Source organism: Diceros bicornis, assembly GCF_020826845.1.
Source record: "Diceros bicornis minor isolate mBicDic1 chromosome 13 unlocalized genomic scaffold, mDicBic1.mat.cur SUPER_13_unloc_1, whole genome shotgun sequence".
NCBI classification, from domain to species: Eukaryota; Metazoa; Chordata; class Mammalia; order Perissodactyla; family Rhinocerotidae; genus Diceros; species Diceros bicornis.
In genome coordinates, this window is record NW_026690866.1 from 16,062,132 (window position 1) to 16,084,946 (window position 22,815).

Sequence of the window (22,815 nt, forward strand, 5' to 3'; positions counted from 1 at the left end):
ATAAAGTAGTACCTACCTCATTGGTTTGTTGTGGGTCCGCAGGCCTCCGTGCTATCCCTCTCCCTGGAGGCCTCTCTCCAGACAGTTGAATGGGTAGCTCCCTCACTTCATTTGGCCTCAGTGGAAATCTCATCTTAGCAGTGAGTTCCTGGCCTTACTGATAACCGAGCTTCTTTTTTCTTCTTATCATTTATAACCACCCCAAATGTTACATGTTTATTTGATTATATATTATCCTGCCTCACCTCTCCAAAATGGAACCTCCCTTACAGAAGAGACTTTGTTTAGTTCTCTGATTTGCCTTTTGCACTTAGAATGGAGCCTGGCATGTAGAAAGTGCTTAATAAATATTCTTTGAACGGGTGAATTGGAAGGTTCGATGAGTTAATTTATATCAAATGCCTTGGTATTCACGTTCATTACATGTTAGGCATGTTAACTATTATTACTCCTCATCACTTGTGGGGAATATTTTGGATGCCAATGATCGAGACTTGGAGACTAATGTGGTGCTCATCCTAGCAGTGGTGGTCATTTTACTTAGGGCGAAATGATTTGATCATCAGGTACATGCTGTGGACGCTGAGATTCATTGAGAAGTCCCAGTCTTTCTCCTCACAGTCCAGGATGGTTCCATGATGGACAAAACTGGAAGAGTGAGTAAACAACGGGGGAAATTGTCATTCAAAGATATTTCTATTCCATTTACTTATCAATTTTTTTGTCATTTATTGACTTAGACCACTGTCCCTTCCCTAACAAGACTTTTAACAATTCAAACATAGTATCATTTGGGACATTAGGTAAGTAAGTGTCTCAAGAACTTAAGCTAAAAAAATGTATTTGAAAACAGGATCTTTCCTTTAAAAGAAGAAGGCAAGAGGCTGGCTGGGTGTCATAGTGGTTATGTTTGCACGCTCTGCTTTGGTGGCCTGGGGTTCATGGGTTCAAATCCTGGGCATGGACTGATGCACTGCTCATCAAGCTATTGTGTGGCAGCATCCTACATACAAAACCGAGGAAGATTGGCAACAGATGTTAGCTCAGGGCCAATCTTCCTTACCAAACCAAAAAAACACAACAAAAAGGCAAGAGTTTGGAGCCCCCAAACATAAGAAGCTTTATATGAAAAGCACAGGAAACGTCAACACCAATAAAAACAAATGAGGATGCCTGCCCTATGTGACTCCTATTTCAAGAATTACAGTGCCCTCAGCTGGCACAGATTTAGCATTGATGAGAGAAATCAAAGTTGCAGGGAAAACAAGTATCTCATCTTCTCAGGGCAGAAAAGTAATGTTGCTACTGTACAGTTCTGGCATATTGATTGAACAAAGCAGAGCAAAACAAAACCTTAAAATAGCCTTCATTCTTTTCCAAGTCATGTTTACTCAAGGAAGCCTTCTAAACAATCGAGTCCTAAAGATCTCACTGCCCACCGTACCAAAAGTATGTAATTACTTATAAAATATTGTTGGTTGTGATTCCCATGTAGCACTGTACCTTCAGTTCGATCAAATGACAGCAAGAACCAACCACATTTCTTGCTATATTTCTATATCCCTTACTTTGATGAAAATGTAGTAGATGCTCAAAAACTAACTTTGCTAGTTGATTTTTTCATGGCTCTAGGTATATTCTCATATGAGAGATGAGCAGGTTATTTATAAAATAGATCATTACAAATTGTTACTTTGCTTTAATTTCCATATATTGTAACAATGATAAACTATGGATAGACTGAGATGTTTTTCATTCTGAAACATAGTTAAGAAGACTCATAAAAGTATATTAGAAAGCTCTAGGAGTTTTCTATCAATGCTGCAGTATAAATGTAACACCACATAAGAAAAGTGTAACATCAGACTTTATCTGCTTAGTCCTGTGAGAGCCTCACCTACCCTGGTCTCCACTGTCATGCCTGGGAAGGGAGTGAGCACTAGCACTCGCTGCTCCAGGAGCAGCCGCACCAGCTCCAGCCTCTCAACTTCCTTGCATAAATCAGCAAACTGTGTATCACACTATCCAGTTTGATTAAGCCATTCTCTTTGAGCTGTATACAAAGGGACAGAATGAAATTTCTTTGGCTGGGAGTAATTGTCCGCTGTGCTTGGGAGGTGTAAAGGACTTGCCACATAGTCTGACAAAAAACTGGCAAAATTCGCATTTCAATAAACTGAGTTCTTGGCTTCTGGTAGATATTCTATTCTTTAAAGACACTCCTGGAAAACAGCTTTGCATTTTATTTTATAAGTCCTAGTGGAACATCAGTGACAAGTCCACTGGTGTGAGCCTGTTCCCAGTCTTATGAAGATCAATAGCTTTGGACTGGTACCAGTTGTCTTGAGGATCCTTAATTGCCTTTAGACCAAAAGCCCATGTCAATTCCATGGCTGTCTTACTTGCTGAATCTTTCTTGTAATAAAAATTCTGTCCAAAATCCAGCAGTATTTCCTAAAGGATATATTGGGGTTCACAATGAATAATATGGCCATACTATCAAAATTCTTTTAGAAATCAACAAGTTATGAAAGAATGCAAAAGTTATGTTACTCAGCAACATTAAAGAGAATGTCACGTGTCTCTATGTCATTGGCAAACGGATCGTTTTTTTAATTCTTTGTGACATCAAGGACTTGAGTTGAATACCTAGAAAATAAAACAAGGGACACAATTTACTCACACCCATAAAAACTGTTCAACTTGAAGAGGTAGCTGCTTTGAAGAATGAAGATTGTAGTGTCTGTCCATTTAGGCTTCATTGGATTGTTTACATTGGTAGGGTCTTAAGAATCTTAAGAATCTCATTAATGAAAATCTTTAAGTCCTCCTCATCTTGACCTCCCAATAACACAACTCTCTCTCTCTTTCCCTTTCTCTCCATTCTCTAAATTGAATAATAAAGGTCTTTTCTGAGAAAAGACTTCACAGTGAAGCATGAATTATCTATGTCAGGAGCATCCCCATGAGACAGCAGGAATAACTGAGAGCAGGCTCGCTGTAACCCACTCCTCCCCAGAGGTGGAGGCCCTGCCACAGGAACCCTGGCTCCTGTCTGAGAGAGGTGTGGGTAAGGACATGGCAATGGGACAGGAGACTGTTTCCATTTGTGTGCTTTACCTTCGTGTCAATTCCATTATTTACTGGAAGTGTTGGGCAAGGGGATCGTCACTTATTTCTGGACTAAATTGCAAGGAGAAGAAATGAGGGGCCAGGAAAAGGGATAAAACACTTGAAGGCTAGACATGAGAGATCCTCCCTGGGGACTGAGAGACACAGTGTACCAGTTACTAAATAATCCCAAGCATTCTCTAATGAAAGAAACTGTCATCATTTTTATGTTTTTTAAATACATACATATGATTTATTTTATGATTCTCATAGATATAGAAAGAAAAGATTATAAACAAAGAAAAGGGAGAGAAAGGGGAGAAGGTTTCAGAAAGACTTCCTTCTCTGAGTGCTTTTCCAGTACAACAGCTTCCCTCTGACTTGGGCTTACAATTCGGCACAGTCTAATTCCGTTCACGAATTCAATAAGCTAATTAGTGTTTGATCAGGTAACCTGTTCTATTTTGTGGGAACAGTTAACCTTCATATGAGCTCTCTGTTCTGATTTCCTTCAGAAGAATGCTAGTGGAAGTCCTTTGATGGAGTTGGGTTCAGTGTGGTGCAGTGAGGGGTGATACACAGCTCAATAATCTAGATAATCTCTAAGGGTTCCGGATCATATGTGACTTTAGCGCTGAGCTGTCCCCAGTATGGCAGCCACCAGCCACATGTGGCTGTTGAGCACCTGAAATGCAGCTACTTGGAACTGAAATGTGCCATAAATGTAAAATACACGTGAATTTCAAAGGTTTATTATGGAAAAAAGAGTGTAAAATATTCCATTAATAATTTTTATATTAAGTAGGTTAAAATGATACTATTCTAGATAAATTGAGAAAATAATAAAACATATTACTAAAATTAATTTTCACCTGTTTCTTTTTACTTTTTAAATGTAGCCCCTAGAAAGTTTAAGTCACACATGTGGCTCACGTCAGGATCTACTGGACAGCACTGCCCTGAGAGGAGGGGCACCCCAGGGAGAGTTGTCATCAGTAGTTAACATAACAACTGTTCAATTTCCACATACAATTTTGTAATTAGGTACTGAATCCTTCAACATGTTGGATAAAAATAAATAAGTATACGTCTTAAAATCCTGTTTGTATATTTCAGTATACAGAGTTTTGTCTGTAGCTTCACAGAATATAGATTTGATATCAAAGAATCCGGCTCTAAAAAGAGGGCTGATAGAACTTAGCAACAAAGGAATTTCCTTTCAGCATGCAAGTACTGTTTTTATAATACCTCATGGACTCTGGATCCCAAGTTCAAGCTGCTGAGTTGCTTACCTAGTGCTTTTCCAGTTCCTGAAGTGTGGACTCATTGACTTCTGTGGCTATGAATTTGGCACCTTCTCTTGCAAAAGCCTGCTAGACACAATGCACCAATAAACCCTTTGTTGACTTGGTTAAGCTGCTCTCCCGAATGCGAAGTCATGTAGCCTTTTCTCCCTTTATCTTCCTTTCATTGTTGGTCTCCTTATAAAATGGGTGGAGTTTCAAACTATCTAATCTCACTTCACCCTTCCTCTTGTGACTATTTTTATCGTTAATTAGAACAAGGTGACATACATCGTGCTTGTCATTTGATTCTGTCCCTTTAAGTAATATCAAATAAAATGGTGTTTTTAAAAGACTAGGATTCTGTTATTAACACCTCTCAAAATACTACTATCCTGTGATTTGACAGCCTGTATTCCATTTCTGAGCAGGTGACTAGACTCCACATAATAAGAAAAATGGCTTATTTCAACACTTTTCCTCCTAAAAGTGTACTAGTGTTTTCATAAATGTCAAACCATATCCTACTGTTATATTTAAGGTTCAATATCAGCTCAGGAGAGGAATATAATGTGCAAAAAGTTGTTATAAAATAGAAGGTAAAGATAAACTGATAGTCTTATAGCTCTGGAGTGCTAAATATGAATTGAAATGATTTCAGAAAGCTATGCACTCCTGTAGGACCCCTGCAGTATATTTATTATGGTGCAGAGATACTGAGGCAGAGAACTAAGTTTTGCAGAGTCAAAAGTCATGAGATCATAATGAACATGTGAGGTGTGCCCTCCTTCATCTGCCTGGGATCAGGAGCAGCCACTTTTATATTTGTAACTTAAGACAACAGAAGCACAAAAACCAATAAAAAATTAGAGCAGAATTAAATAACCATGGGATCTGTCTGCATAATTCAATACCTCAAAAGTTAGTGAGCAAACAACCAGAGATAAGAACTTACTAAGGCAGCTGCCCGGCCGATCCCCTGAGCAGCAGCTGTCAGGACGATGACCTTCCTATCAAGTCGACACGTAATGGAACCTACAGTTTGAACTACAGATACGTGTGTTTAATGGCTACACTGTAGCACATGGCCCTGCAGAGTAACATCTAGAACATTTAGAATGGACGGGTCAATGTACTCCTTTAAGAACTTGAAGATGGCAGCGTCTGATTTCTCCAGGAATACTCATTCTAGATACCCAGCTTTGTATATCAAGACAATTTGGCAGAACCCACCGAAATGATATCTGGTAACAGACAGACATTGGACTTTACCCACCTCTTAGTTTCTTCAGAACCTGGAGAAGACAGCCTCTGATGCTGATCCAGCTGGGGAAGAGTCCTACCCTCCACACCACCTCCTCCCCACTGCCCCTACACCACTGCTGTGGCACTGACTTGTCCTCCCTGCTTTCTCTCCTGTAAACTTCTGCTGAGGTTTTCACGATCAACCATCAATGGTTTATTTATATATTTATTTATTTATTTTAAAGGAAAGAGTCACCCTAAGCTAACATCTGTTGCCAATCTTTCTCCTTTTTTCTTACTTCCCACCACGCCTTCCACCCCACAAACCCCACTAAGTAGTTGTATATTCTGGTTGTAAGTCATTCTAATTCTTCTATGTGAGCTGCTGCCACAGCATGGCTACTGGCAGATGAGTGGTGGTTCTGTGTCCAGGAATTGAAACCCAGGCCGCTGAAGTGGAAGGCACTGAACTTTAACCACTAGGCCATTAGGGCTGGCTCTCATCTATCATTTTTCCTTGTCCCCTGGAAAGACTTCACCATTAACCTCACAGTCATTGAACCAAAGAGCTGGGAAATCTTATCAAGTAGAATACCCCCCTTTTACAGATGAGGACTCTGATTGGGCCTGCTGAAGATCAGAGAGGCAGTCAACTGCTGAGCCAGAACTAAACCCAGGCCTCCGGACTCTTTTGCTATGTGAACATTCCATCCCCTAACTCTGCTGATCCTCTTCTAAAGTCTAAGCATACAGTAGTAACACTTTAACAGACATCACAATTTTTGAAAGGGAGGACTGAGAAATTCTGATAGATGGTAAATATGATGTGCATCAGATGTTTGACCAGTGCTGACTGTAGACGGCAGGGTGAGAGGAATGGCTAGTGATGAGGTTGGCGGTGGTGAGGAGTCAAATGATGATTAAATGAGGTTGTCTTCAAGGAATCAGTTTCCTTCTCTTACCCTGCTGTCATTATGGTGTGCCTGTGACCTCACACCAGGTCGCAAAATGGCTGTAATGTCCCAAAGCATCATATCTGCATTTCAGGACAAAAAAAAAGGGAAGGAGCAAAAGCCCAAGTGTTCTATCCAAGAAGGAAGCCCTCCTCGGAAATCCCAGCTCTCCTGTCATTGGTCAATCCTAGCAGCAAGTGACACTAGGAATTTGAGAGTTCTGTTTTCCTCCCCTTACAATGCGAAAGGCAGGGGAAAGTGAGTGGGTGGGTCTGAATGTACCCACTGAAATAGCACACACACAGCCTACACACGCCCTCGGCTCAGTGACCTGCCTGACAAAGAACAGGCACCTAGTCTTGCCTAGAGAGCTCCTCCTATCCAGCCCCTTCCTTTTGAACTTCCCTCTATCCTCTTCAGCCAGATTTCTCTTCCCCAGTGAGCGCTCTCCTCTGAGGCCCCTGTGCAGCTCTGCCTGCTGAGCGGGGTCACTCAGCAGCTGGGGCGCAGAGACTCCCAGAGTGCGCGGGCACAGATGGGCCCGGAAGAGGACCCGGCGTGGCCAGAGCCTCAGCTGCCATGGTGCAGACGAGGAGGGGGCGAGGAGGGGCTGGAGCAAGGCCCACAGCAAGGAGCGTGAGGGGCGGAACCAGCGCTGCGGGCCGGCGCCCTCACTCAGGACAGCCCCGCCAGGAACGCGCACCTCCTCGTGATCGCGGCCCTGGAGACCCCGTGGACGATGGGTGGCGCTCGCCCCCACCCTAGGGGATGCCTGCCCTCCAGACCTCAAGCCCCTGCTGACCGGGGGCCGCCTTCCAGGCCGCTCCCACGCCCGCGCGCGGACAGGAGGCGGGGCCATCCTGTGGAACCTGGTTGAGTCCCTAGACCCGCACACCCCCCACCCCCATCCAGCCCCGTCCCTCCTCTCCGCCCCACCGCTTCCCTCCTGACACCCATGGCAGAGCCTCCTGAGACCACTGCCTGAGGTCTCTGCCCATGGCTGCCCCTCCCCACCAGGAAGCCAACCTGCTCTGAGCAGTGAATATTCACTGGTTTCCCCCTTCTCACAGGAGCTGTTCATTATCAGTTTTAAACAGGGAAGAGCTGAGCTGTCTTCAGTATACACTCTGGAAAGGTGGAGACTCCAGTCACCTAGCACCGGTCTTGAGTACGGTGGTGACTCGCTGTCCCTGGCCTGTGCTGTGGATGCACTGCCAGGCCCCCACACCTGTGATGCTGACTGTGGAGCAGCCCACACGATAAACCACTCCCTGGTGGCCGCCCTTCCTTTCTGGGTCGGGTTCTGGAGGCAAAGCCTTAGGGTTAGATCAGCTGCACTACCACAGTAAAATGGAGTTTTTGGGAAAATGAGTGCAAATGGCCTGAAAAGGTAAAACAAAGCAGCTCTCAAATGCAATGTGAAAAGCAAATATGATGGCTTTCTTACTCTCAACACTGGAATGAAATTGTTAATTTTTGAATAGCAGAGACAGAGCATATTCAGGAACTCTATCTTCATGAGCCAGGAAGAAAAATGTTCACTTAAGACACTGTAAAAGCCTCTCTTCTGGGGCCTGCCAGTGGCGCAAGTGGTTAAGTTCATGTGCTCGGCTGTGGTGGCCCGAGGTCCACTGGTTCGGATCCTGGGCACGCACCAACGCACATCTTGGCTAGCCGTGCTGTGGCGGCATCCCATACAAAGTGGAGGAAGATGGGCACAGATGTTAGCCTAGGGCCAGTCATCCTCAGGAAAAAAAAATAGGAGGATTGGCAGATGTTAGCACAGGGTTGATCTCCGTCACAAAGAAAAATCCTCTCTTCTTTGGCGATTTTGAAAAACTTACTAATATACCAGAGTTTTAAACTTGTTAAAAATGTATCCTTATCCTGATCTAACTGCTAAAATCAATCCTGAAATAAGTAACATGCAGAACAAAGCAACATCTAAAAATTAAACCTCTCTTTTTCCCAGTCCATTTAAAGCTTCATTTTGAAAATATCAGGAAATGTTACTTTAAAGCAGCAGGTGGATGACGTGCACCAGGTCAGTGAGGGAGCAACAAACAGAGACCTGTGTGCAGACAAGTCAGCCGCTTGATAATGCATGCTGGGATCTGTAGTTCTGGTTCCTTCCAAATTTTCTCTGTTCAGTTTCCTTGAGTTTTGAGCAAAAGAGTTGTATATTGCTGTACTTAAGTGTGTACGTGCTGTCATTCTAGTGGAACTCAGGTAGAACTAACATGGAGTAAAAGGTGAAATAATGGAAAAGCCCCTCACAGCATAGGTAAGACTGGAAATCATTCTCTTGGCTTTGCCCCCTCTCAGTCCCTGGCATTTGTTTGTGTCTACTGCGTGCTGTTCTGGGGTGGTCAAGATTGAATGAGTCAGAGAGTGCATGTGGAAGATGGCAGAGCCTCAAATCAGAAGGAGTACAGCTCATTGAAGAGACTGGAGGCTTCCCTCCTGGCCCTTGACCAAGATTGTTGAGGGAGGTAGGTACAAGTTTTCTGTGTTTAAGGTATAGTTATGGTTCTTTTGTGACCCAGTCTATTCTAACACTAATACATATTCAGTGGCAGAATGCAACCATCCTGACTGCACTGAGGGGTGGCACCAGGGAACATGTTAAGCTTCAGTGGGAGTGTGGAGGCTTGAAAGGGAAGAACACGTTGGGTAAGAGCAAAAAGCCACGTTTGGCTGAAGAGAACAGAGATAGAAGATGGAAAAGAAAGGGCTAGGTCATGGGAGCCCTCTATGCTAGGCGTAGTACCTGGGACTTGATCAGGCAGGTAACTGAGCAGAGGGAGTGTGTAGGTTGTTTGTTCATATGCTATTTAAACGGGTTCACTCAAAACCCACCCCACTCATGCTCCCCTGCCTTTTTCATTATAAGGATGATAAAGAAATGACAAGTAATAGGCTATACTGGAGTATATGAGGAAGCCATTTATTTGAAACTAATTTGGCCTGACCTTGTTTTTTCAAAAGGGCCTGAGGTGCCTGTAGAGCATGCATTGTAATCTGCTTTAAGAATTTACTATGTCCCGAAGACAAGAATGATTCCCCTAAAGGAAAAGATGCAACCTCTCCCAAATAAGCATTCCCTTCAGGATAAGCATATCTCCCTAAACTAAGAATTAATTACTGAGCTGCTGTGCTCACCTGTGACCACTCACCTTGTGACCACCAACCTGCTGTGTTCACTGACCTGCTGTGCCAGCAAAGCAGTCTCATGAAGGTTGTAAAAGGGACATTCCTGTCATATGTGATGTATGCTCTTTGTTCCAACACGGTGTATAAGCACTCTGTACACCCTGGGCAATAGTCCTCAGATATGGCTCATAATAAATTCACCCTAATTTTGATTTATAGACTGATGACGGATTATTTGTCTCCACAAGGGGTGGAGAATGAAACTTTCAACTTCCTAGCCTCCTTTGCTGCTGTTGGCCAATGAAACGTGGGTTGGGCTTTCTGAGGAGGGCTTCCCTTTTGGATAGAAAGGCCTTTGGCTTTTGCTCCTTCCATTTATTTGGGGCAGTGCCTGGAATGAGGATATGATGCCTTGGGATATAGCAGCCATTTTGTGACTTGGTGTCAGGTCAGAGGCACACATTAAGAACAGTAGGGAAGAAAAGGTACCCCGTTCCTTGAAGACAGGCTTAAGACAATAGCCCTAAACCAACCCCTCTGGACTTTTCACCTGAGAAAAATGAAGGGTGAAATGAAGGGAACCACAGCACCAAGGACTCAGCGTGGAAACCAGTAGCACAGTGTCTGTTACATCTGTGCTTAATAATGTGAATGATCATTAGAAATTCAATTACAGTGGGTGGCAAAAATTGCCCTGAAAGTGTTTTAAAGCCCTGACCTAGTTTCTGCTTGTGTCCACATAAGGTCTGTGGTAAAGCTGTCACTCACTGGCCCACTGTAGCTCCTAATCTGGGGCCAGTGACGGTAATCACACCCAGCTGTGCTCCTTGCTTTACAAACAACACCTTTTCTTTGACTTTTGAGGATTTTGGAATAGACTTTTTATGAATATGGCAGTTCCTTAATCAAGACCCACTCACGTACCTCTTTCTTGATGCAGCTGTCTTCAGCCTCCTTTTGTTCACAGATCTTTGACAATTATGCTTACTCTATGACAGCCGAAGTCACGTGGTATTGCAAAGATCGGCTCACCCCTCTGTACAGTCACCGGACTAGATTCGTTCAGAGCTAGGGACCGTATCATTTTTGCCCTTACATTCTGATCAGCTCATATTAAATGCATGAGTTATCTGTTTTTTCAGATCCTTTTAGTGTAGTCTGACCATATTACTGCTTTTTAACATTCTTGCAAGTTTCCATTGCTGATTTTCATCATTGTTCCTTCAAAATCATTCATCATATGATACTGAAACTCAGATCATGAGTTAAGCAACATTCTGAGGGAGACGTCAGCAAGATGGAGAAATACACAGTCCCAGCTCTCTTTTCCCCACAGACACAAACTTACCGGCAATATATGGACCAAAACACCTTTGTGAGGACTTCAGAAGTCACTAAACAATTTGCAGTACCCTAATTGAGAGCAAAGCTGAGAACACCCACCCTGAAGTGGGTCAGAAGAACCCTTTCATTTTACCCACGGCCACCTTTCCTTGAAGCGAGCACAGCACAGCCCTGCTCATGGTTTCTCCATCATGGGGAGTAGGGGAAAGAGGCGAGAGGAGAATTCATGCAAAGTTCTGTCTTTTGGAGGGCTGCCCGAAGACTGGTTTGTGTCTCACCTGACCTGAGTGCTGATGGAACTAGCATGGTCTGGCACCAGAGGGCCTGCATTGCCCCAGACAGAGGCCGGTGTGGCTCACCACCATCAGGAGAAGGTGCTTCATCCTCAGGAGGCAGGGAGGAATGTAGACCATGTGTCTTATGTGCCAGCTTTTTGGAGGGCTGCCATCGGGACTGGTTTCTATCTCACTTGATTTGGGGTGCTGCTGGGGAGCTGACATAATTTGGATGCCTGGGGGCCAATGAGAACAAAGGAGAGTGGAATGGCTTCCTGTTGCAGCACCAAAGAACCTGCAGTACTGCAGACAGACACCAGAGGGAGCAAGAGATTATGAGCGCCTGAAAGAGAAACTGGCCAACCTCTCCAATTGGCAAATTATGCACACAAGCCTAGAGAAGTCACATCCCGCCAAAAAGATTTCAGAGGACCTCACAATCTAGCACTGGGCTGATTGACGAAGGTCTTCCCCTGTATGAAGCAGCCCACAAAGACTGGAAGAGGTTGGCTGCTTCTTCAAATGCATAAAACTCAGCAAAACGTCAAAAAGTACACAAAGAAACAGAGAAACATGGCCCAAAGAAACAAATTAAATCTCCAGAAATCAACTCTAAATAAACAGTGAACTATGAATTACCTGACAAAGAATTCAAAATAATAGTTACAAAGAAACTCAAAGATCTACAAGAGAATGCTGATCGATAACTAAAGGAAATCAGGAAGAGTATTATGAATGGAATGAGAATATTAAACAGATGGGAACTATAAAAAGGAACCCAACAAATTCTGAAGCTGAAGAATACAATAACTAAATTGAAAAATTCACTAGAGGGGTTCAGTAGCAGACTTTATCAAATAGAAGAAAGAATCAACAAAGTTGAAGACAGATCATTTGAAATTATGCAGGCAGAGAGGCAAAAACCAAAAAGAATAAAGAGCAGTGAAGAGAGCCTAAGGTATTTACGAGACATTAGCAAATGGACCAATATAGGCATCATGGTACTTCCAGAAGGAAAGAGAAAGGGACAAAACGTTTCTATGAAGAAATAATGGCTGAAAACTTCCCAAATCTGTGGAAGGAAATGGACATCCAAATTCAAGAGTTAAGCAACATTCTACTAAACCTGATATATGAAGACTGATTAAAGTGAAACTTTTCTAATTCAAGGCCACTGTTAGTGGCCTTGAATTAGAAAAAATACTGCAGTGAGTTATCACATCCAAAGGAAAATTAACCCAGCTTGAAAACCAGGAATACAGGAAGGACTGAAGAGGAAAGGAAAGGATAATTTATAAATAAATATAAATGAATTTTATTTTGTGAAGTAATTCTAGAAATCTCTCTTGGAGATTAAAATATACGTAGAATAAAATGTATGAAAACAGTAATACAAATGTCAGGAATGTTAAAAATAGAATTGAAAGTGTTGAAGGTGTTAGCATTTGGGGGAGATGGTAAAAGTAATTATTCATATTAGACTGTATTAGGGATTCAGGATTTAACCATTAGTGCAATTAAAGATTTCTATATTCTTCCAAGTAATAAGTTTATAGAGGAAATAATGGAATAATAAGAGTTAAATCAACATCAATGAAGTAAAGAGAGTAAAGGAACATTAATTATTCAGGTCAAAGGGAAGGGAAAGAGTAAGACGGTTGAAATAATTACAAGTTTACCGGTAATTACACGAGATGTAAATGCACTAAATACTAATTTCTTGTTAATGGCTGTTTGATGTATTCTAGAGACTTGTTAATAAATATTTTGGACATTCTTTTATTGGTAAACGTTTGTACAGTCTCTATTTTTTCCTATTAAAACATAAGTGGTATGGACATTTTTGTACATATGAACTTTCATTCCCATTTTTACAAAGGTATCATTAGTGGAAGAAAAAGGAAACATTAAAATGTTGATGAAACTGCAAATACCACCTCCCCACACAATTGTATTAAATGTTTTCATATCAACAGTAGCTGACAGTGTCAAAAACCCAACATTTTTTTTAGGTATAAATCTTTAGGAATCTCTCAAATCCCATTGATAAGAGATAGGATGTCTCCCCTGGATTATCCACTGATTGGATTATCCACTCCCTTCCTCAATAAAAGAGGAATCAGAGGCAGAAGTCCTTGCATTTTCCAGCATTCCACAGGCTGTCTGCACATCAGGAATGGTGTGAGCAGGACAACTCTGAAGCCATGGAGGAACCTGCATAGGCCTGTTTTCCAAGCCAGCCTATTCTGGTGAGTGTGGAATCCATATGGACGGCAAGAGTGTCCATTTGTACACTTTGTCCTTCTGTGAAACCTCTATAACTGAGCAGGCAGTAGCTCTTAAACAAGAAGATACCTTATTGAAAGTTGTTTCCTAGGTGTTAAGGTTTGTTAAGTGATGTTCACGGTATTGTACTTTTCTGTATAGGGAGTTTTCTTGGGATAATAGGCCAAACATTTGTTTTGTTTTGCTTTTAATCAACAACATCACTGGGAAGTGGACATAGTATTCAGCCCTGCACTGTTTACGCTGTTCCCATCTCTGGAAAACATTTTACCAACAATGTGATTGGTCTTTTATAAAAAATATTCAGTTCTGTGCTCAAATATCACCTCATAAGTTAGTCTTTCCCTAATATCTGCATCATCTAATTTTAGGTGGGCCGGCCCCTGTGGCATAGCAGTAAAGTGCTCACGCTCTTCTCCTGGCGGCCGGGGTTCGGATCCCAGGCGCGCACCAAGGCACCACTTGTCAGGCCCTGCTGGGGCAGCGTCCCATATAAAGTTGAGGAAGATGGGCACAGATGATAGTACAGGACCAGCCTTTCTCAGCAAAAAAAAAAAAAAGGAGGACTGGCATGGATGTTAGCTCAGGGCTAATCTTCCTCACAAGGTAAATAAATAAATGAAATAATTGTAGGTAATTTCTTTCCCCTTTATCCCTCCTTACTCTTCTTTTTCCATCCCTCCCTCGGTCTCTCTATCTCTGTGTAGCCCTTACTGTTTATTACAGGATGTAATTATACCTAACACTATATTAGATATTCATCCGTCTCTTTATTAACTCATTCCTCAAACCAAGATTAAAATAAACAGGTGAAGTGACTTTTTAAGTTAAATTCTGGATCATGGGTTTTAGTACATAACTTGACATATAATGGGTGTTCTATAAATGGGACGCACAAATAGTTTTCCCTCCAAACTGGGACATGTAGGAGAACGAAAGTGATGGTATGTTTTTTTTTGTTTTGTGAGGAGATAAGCCCTGGGCTAACATCTGCCAAGCCTCCTCTTTTTTTTTTTTTTTTTTTTTGCTGAGGAAGACTGGTCCTGGGCTAACATCCGTGCCCATCTTCCTCCACATTATACGGGACACCGCCACAGCATGGCTTGCCAAGCAGTGCGTCAGTGCGTGCCTGGGATCCGGACCGGCAAATCCAGGACAACTGCAGCAGAGCAAGTGCACGTAACCACTTGGGCCACTGGGCTGACCCCAGAGATGGTATTAATAATTATGGCAGGACAACAGAGATGAAGTGAGATTTATGACTTCACTTTCAAAAACTATCTGAAGACAGAAATGAGAGATTGTAAAGGAAAGGTGCACTGATTAGGTTTACATTTTAAATAGATTATTGTGCCTAGAGTCTTATAATGGATTACAGACAGAAAGGTTTTGCAATCTTAGTGATAATTTATTGCAGTATACCACAAAACAGATTATATCCTTGTATAACTGTAGTTAAGTGAATTTGTTTGAAAATTTTAAAAAGTTCTTTTTGGAGTTTGAATAATTTCTTTCCATAAATATATTGAGTACCTTGTAAGGGCAAAGCAATGAGTGAATACGGCAGTGTAAAACATTACAGTCCACATTAGTCTTCACTTCATGGAGTATCCAATTTTGTGAGAAAAACACTATGAGAGAAGCAGATGATAATACACATACAATTAAAATTTTAAAAATTAACAGAGAAAATGTGATATTAATTTTGGTGGCTGGATCAGGAAATGTCACTCTGTTGAAATGGTATTTTGTAGGAAATCTGAAAGGTGCTCAAGAATTATTCAAAAGTGGAGAATCTTTAGGTGGATTCAGGAGGGTGGATGGATGGTTCATTGATATATGAGTGTGGGGTGGCAGGGTGTCCAGAATGACACTCAGGTGTAGACAGCATATCAGTACAAACAAGCGAGATTAGGGGACCCTGAGATATGGGTGATTATTTGCAGAACTGGTTGGTTCAACTTGGGACCAGCTCACTGCGAGCTGGTCATTGAGTTTTCACCGATGTTGTGAGTGGGCAGATGGGTATTTGGGTCTCAGGGTTGAAGCCAAATCTGTGCTGATTCTATGGGCATTTCTAGTTCATTAATGGTATGTGAAGCCAGGGAAATGGATGGGCTGGCCTAGAAGAGGGTGTGGATGTGGAACAAATGTGAGAGCAGGATTAACTTCTAAGAAGCATCAATTGTGTTAAGTCAGATGGTGGAGCCCAGATTAACAGGGAGGAGTAGGAGGAGAAAGGAAGAGTCAGGAGAGGAAAAATGGTTTTTTACAGTGGATAGAACTATGTGATGGGAATATGACGTGTGTAAGTTATTTACTTATGAACAGGAGGATATTTGAGTGAAGGTGGGACTTGGGTGTGCAAATGAAGTGAGCATCAAATTGCTGAGAGGAACGTGATTTCATTAGAGATGAGACACTAAATTCCTATGCTCTGGGCACAGAATCATCCAGTTTTCATAGTCCTTTCTGTCCTTGACTCATATCAGTTTGATATCCCAGGATCTCGTTCTCAGTGTGTGGTGCCTGTGTCAGTAGTATCAGCAGCATCCGGGAACACTTAGAAATCCAAATTCTTAGCCCTCCCCAAGCCTACTTGGGTTGAGGTCCAGCAGTCTGTGTTTTAACAACCCTCCAGATGATTGTGATGCACAGGGCAGTTTGAGAGAAATTTCTCCAAGATACAGGAGGGTGGAAGATCCAAATGAAGTGAGAACATTCTCCATGGCTGGCATTCTGCATCCCCCATTTTATTCTAATTTAACATTTCATTTTTTTTTCAAAGGGGAAAGCTCAAAAGAAATATGATGCCCCAGACTTCAGAGAAGAAAAAACAGGTCCATTTAGCCAAGACCAAGCGGAGACATCGTGAAAGGTCTGCACTTCCTAGAAGACTCACCAGCTGCATTTTCAAGAGGCCAGTTACATGGATGACTTCCCACCCTGGCAATGAGGTCAGTTACAGTCAACGAGAGGAGACCTTGCAGGAGCACCAGTAAGTCTGTGCATTCAGGAGACTGCAGGGTCTCCAGGCCTGCAGCAGTGAAGGACAACTTTTAAGCACTTTTGATATCACAAATACCTTAAGTATAATTGCACCAGGTGGTCCAGGTGAATGCCTGGGCTGTGCTGGTGCTGGGTCTGTAGACCCCAGCCTCAAGCCCACTGCCACACAGTCTTCAGACTGGGCAGAGATGATTCCAGGAGTGGGTCTCGGTCTCCCACAGCCACTCTAAACACAACTTGTAACTTATGGAGACATTCACAGACAGAGTCAGAGAGTGAAATAAGCAAGGGAGAGACTGGCTGAGGCCCTGAGGGCAGAGAGGTTTGCCAGGGAGGCCCAGAGAGCAAGGAGCCAAGACGGATGTTCTGAGATCTGATGGAAAATAGGAGAAGGTCATGCTGAAGAAGCGTTCCCCATGAACAGCCCTCAGTTTCACTCGCCTCATTTAATGTCAATCCTGCTTCTTGCTCTGGACTGTGATGCTTTGTCATTTTATAATTGTACTTAATTAAATTCTTTTGAGAGACATAAATGTGGAGAGTAGACAGTTGTGTGGGTGAGAGATCGGGTTTCATGTGATAGGAAAGAAGATCTTTACTTGTCCTGGTATACTACAATTTCTGCTTACCATGATTCTTATTCACTTTTATATTAAAGGTAATTTGGCCTAAGGGATCGTTTAGTATTTTTAGTTATAGATTTTTAGAATACTTGCCATCAGGAAAAGATAATACCTATTGTAAAGAGCTTTAACGTTGTTTAACGTTAAATGAATTTGATTCCATAAATGTCTTACTTTACTAAGCTTGCTTTTATATCTCCCTCTAACATAAGTTGTATCCTTTTTTTGCCAAATGTTTACTCAAATACAAGACATTTTCATATAATTTAATTAGCCCTTAGACTACCTGTTACAGCCTTATCTGTTACCTAAAATCACCTCGGTGATTTTTTAAAATAGAGTTCACCTTAGATTCTTAACAAGGAAAATGTTGTTTGGGAGCATTTAGCACTGAGAGAATCTTGGCAGCAGGCTTGCTGTCTTCACCTTGACACTAGGTCCTCAGTCAAGGAAACTTGTCCACCTGCTCACAGAATAGGGCGCACCATAATTATTCAATAAACATGTCATGAACAATATTTGGTGGAAAAAAGGGTCAAGTTACAGAAGTGAGATGGTAGGACACTTTTACTGGGTCAGGAGGGAAAAGGACTGATGTGATTTTGGAAGGATCTGGAATTTTCTGGACTTTCTTGAAGACCTTTGATAGAGTAGTCTTAGCAGTCATGGGGAAGGAAGCCTATTTCAGAGGGTAAATGAATGATTGCAAAATAGAAGAGCAGAGAGTAAGTGGAGGTGGACAGCTGTGCCTTGTGCCTCCTGACAATGGCCTCTGGATTTAACACAGCGATGGCTCCCTGCCAGAGTCCACAGCTGTGGTGTGGGGTTGACTCCTCCCTAGGACTAGGGTGTTCTGATTCCTCAGTGTGAGCTAATCTGCATATTCCAAACCCCCAAATGTCATGGGATTGGGATGTCAACTGGCCCTCTCTGGCCCAAAAGGATCAAGGCACAGGACCCTTTTATGGAACAGGAGGTGGATCTGGGTATACACAGGGTTCTTACCTGGCAGACCTGGAGTTCTGGGCTCAGTGAGGCCACAGTGTAGGAGCCACTGACAGGGTCTGAGGCCACTTGGGAGGAGAGCACAATAGGTGTTGGCACGGGGGCAGTCAGGACAAGACCTGTCGCCTCATTTGTATGCTGCCTCTCTGCACTTGGTCACAATCTACTCCTCAATTCTCGTTACCATGAGCTGATTTCTTCCCTCATTGGATCTTTTCTTCCCTCGTATATTCTGTTAAATTATTTCAAGTTAACTTTGGTTGGGTTTTCTCTCCCATACTTTTAAATTATTCTTGACGAATTCTTATATGTATACCATGATTTCAATGAGTTACATTGAAAAATGAAGGTGTTCACATGTGATAATTGCAGAACTGAGAAATTTAAATGATGGCATCGGGCGTGGTCCATGATCTTCAGGACATCCATATGATAAGCCACTTGATAATGAGAATTTTTAAGACAAGGCACTATTAGGTTTTGAGGGTTTGAGTGAGAACAAAAGGGATCCCTACAATTGAATCACAGTTTATCAACAGCAGAGAATCCTCTCTCACCTCTTCCCAGTCCTGGTGGTTCCTGCTTCCCTGTCTTGTGGCAGCAGATCTCCAATCTCTGCCTAAGTCTTTCAAGTGATCTTCTTCCCTCCACGTCTCTGTGTCCTCTCCTCTTCTTATAAGGACACTAGTCATTGAATTGAGGGCCCACCCTAAATCCAGGATGAGTTCATCTGCGGATCTTTAATCACATCTGCAAAGACCCTGTTTCCAAATAAGGTCACATTCTGAGGTTCCGGGTGAGCTTGAGTCTTTAGGAGATGTTATTCAACTGACTACATCCTCTACCCTCAAGTTGAGGTTGGGAGCTGGCTCAGGCAGATATGAATGGTAACAATAACAGAGGAGTTGTTTTCACCAACAATATTGGATGAGTTGTTTGCCTCAAAAGTACTTGATTCAATGTAATAAACTTAAAAATCACATTTTTTTGAAATCGTGATGGTGATTCTTAAATTCATATGAAAGAGAAATTTTATAAAATAAAAGACTTTTTGAGAACCAACCACCAAACAAAATAAACATGAAGGAGAAAAAGTACAAAGGTGACATATCAAAACATTTCCCTAGTTCTATTAACAAAAACGGCAAACTAATGTAATCACAGAACCAGTCTCTCCACTGAAGCAACCGTTCAGTTGGACAAAACTGACAGAATCGAGTGTTTCAGAACTCTGAAATATAATGAAAACCTTACAGCATCTAGAGGAGTGATTAATGAAGGAAAATGTGGCTGAATTTGGGTAAGAAAGCATTGTTGTGTTTTTGCTTAATGCCTACCCGCTGCCATTCTCTGGTACAACAGAGGATGTGAAGATGGGAGCCAAGATTCCTTGTGTGGCTTCCTCATGCCAGGAGACAAATACTAACCTGCTTCTTAAAATGGGGTGATTCTGTGACTGGGTGGTAGTGATCTGTCTTTTGGGTCCCTGAGGGAACAGTGCAGAAGTTGAGAGGTATTTATACCCCTCAGGCTAGATGGTCTCCAAGTGGTGTCATTGTCTGATGAAAGATTTAGAGGTCTATGCTACTGGTAGATGCCTGTGCAAGGGATGATGGCCGGGACAGTAGAGAGACATAAAAATCTGGCAAGGAGGGGTCTGAGGAGGAAGTTTTTTGGGGATGAAGGCTGAGAAGGTCCACTGTTTATACCAGGGAAGCGGGAGTGCAATGTGCACTCCCAGGACTGGACGTGTGCTCAGAAAAGACCTGAGAGGACCTGGGCCTGCACCTCTGGCAGATTTGTGGGCTCCATGCAGGTAAGGGGTGAAGTCTAAGGAAGAGCTGCCGGGGCCCCTGCTGCAAAGGCTGGAAAGATTTTAACTTTTTCTTTTTTTAAAATGTGTTCTTTTGGATCGTTGCATTTAAAGAAATCTCTGTCAGATCACTTGCTGATTGTTAAGATAACTGAAAAGACATTTCAGTGACCACACACATCAAAGAACATAGTCTTTGCAAAAATACTTTAAAAAGTCACTAAACAAAAGGATGATTGCAGCTCATAAAAAGCCACAACAGCAAAACCTGGAGAGGGAGGAGAATCTGATTGTCACAACGACCACATTGTAATACGCAAAATGTCCAGTTACCACTACAAAATTACAAATGATATGAAGCTACAGGAAAGTATAGCTGGTTCATATGAGATAAAATGGAAATTGAAAGAAATTTTTCCTGAGGAAGCCCAAGCATTGGACTTATGAGACAAGGACTTTAAAACAACTCTCTTATATATGCTCAAAGGGCTAATGGAAAGTAAGGACAAAGAACCAAGGAAAATATAGAGAATGGTGTCTCAATTCACAGAGAATATCAATAAAGAGATAGAAATTGTAAAAAGAACCAAGTAGAAATCATTGAGTATTACCCCTGCACTTCCAGATCCCACCTCCAACCTTAAACAACCACAAATTTACTTCCTGTCTGTACAGATTTGCTCATATTTGACATTTCATGTAAATGGTATCATATAATAAGTGGTCTTCTTTGCCTATATGCTTTCACTTAGTAGAAGTTCCTCAAGGTGCATCCATGGTGTAGCACGTGCCCTTCATATCTTTATGGCTGAAGAACATACAATGTACAGAAATATGGATCACATTGTGTTTATACATTCATCAGATGATGGATATTTGGGTTGCTCTGGTCCATCTTTTGCCGGTCCCTCTTTCACCTTCAGTGGCCCAACATCAATGTCTCTCATCACCCTTCTTATTCACTGCCATCCAGTCAGCTCAGCTCTGTTTAGGCACCAGGTCTTCTCAATGTAAACACTGGTCGAGCCCTTACCAAGGGCCCTAAACGGCAGAGGTTGGGATGGGTAGTGGCCACCTCGCTGAAGACTGCCAAGCACAACACATGCTTTCCAGCTGCAGCAACTTGAACATAAACAATTAGAGCAGAAATTCCCAAGGCTGCTGACACATGTGGTCACCGGTGGTTCCTCTCAAAAAACTTAAAGCACAGGGCCACCTAGTAGACATCTGTTATCCTTCTTGGTTTCTCAGCCACTGAACCCCTATCCTAAGATTGAGGGCTTCTCTCGCTTTATGATGCTGGGGGCAGATAACACCAGCTTCCTGATTTAAAAGCAGAAAATGCCAGATATGTCCATTTGCAGCCTCCCCACTGCAGCCTTGGCAACTGTTCTGTGTAGCTGACGCAGGCACACAGACTCTGACCCAGGAGGTGGGACCTACGCTCTGATGACAATAGATTTGGACAACAGCTAATAGAAGCAGCCTCAGCGGGGCTCCAGCCCGTCCTTGTCCTCCCAGAGGCTCTGTGAGCGATCACTCTAACAATCCTGTTTCACACAATCAAGAGCCCGGCATTAGTGTTGGAAGTGGGGAGACGATCAGGAAGGGCCCACAGGTCGCATTGCAGCCTTGGTCTCAGATGGGGGCCTCTTCCCAGACCCCAGGTCAGCTAGAGAGGTCACTGCCCCCAGCGGCCTTCCCCAGGGGCTGAGTCCGTGGGCTTAGCAGAGGTCAGAGGCTGTACCCCAAGGGGTCAGTCCCCGCAGCAGACATCAGCGCCAGACTCCACGCAGCCATCATGTCAGGAGGATGCAGCCGTGGGGACACGCGCGTCCTCGTCGTGGGCAGAGGACACGTCGCTGTCCGGCCAGAGCGCCCCGCGCCGTGGGCAGCGGCGGGGCCGGAGGAGCGGGGAGGAGGGAGGCAGGGACAGGGTCCACAACCCTCCGGGGGGCGCTCGGGGCAGCTGGGGCGCGTAGAAGGCTCCGGGCTCCACGCTCCACGTCCATGGCCCCATCCAGCGCGGTCGCTTTCATTCTCCGCCGTCCTCGCCTCCGCTTCCTTCCGCGGCGCCGCCAGCCTGTCCTCTCTCCGCCGCCCACGACTTCTCAGCACTTCCCAGCGGCACTTGGGTTCAGCTTTCTCCGCCGCCTCTCGCCGCTTTTCGGCTGGGCTCGGCTCCTCCAACCAGGCATCGGACCCTTCAGCCTGGCCTCCGCCGTGTCTTCACATCTTTGGCTATTTCCATTTCTCTTAGGCTCTTTCCGCCCGCCTCTGCTCCCTCCGCCTCTCCCAGCCGCTCCTGGGCTCAGCGGTTGGGGTTCGTCTCTCTCTGTCTGGTTTCGGCTTTCTCGGATATCACTGCCACAGTTTGGCTCTTTCCCGCCAAGTCCCGGGCTCCGCTGAGGTCTCTCTGTCTGCCAAGGTCCTCGTGTGTGGAGGCGGAGGTTGTTCAAATTCACCCCGCCTTCACTGTGGTATGGGAGTGCCACTTTCTCTACATCCTAATACATCAACATATTAAACAAACAGTAAGTGTTCCTAATCTGATAAATAAATCAAGAATCTTGGTGTTTTACTTCATATTTTTCTTTTGGTAGGGGAAGTTGAGAATCGTCTCTTGTACTGAGAACATTCTGTATTTTCTGTGAACTGTTCTTCGCCATTTGTCCATTTCTCCCATGGATTCTTAGTCTTTTTTTTTGGTTGGTA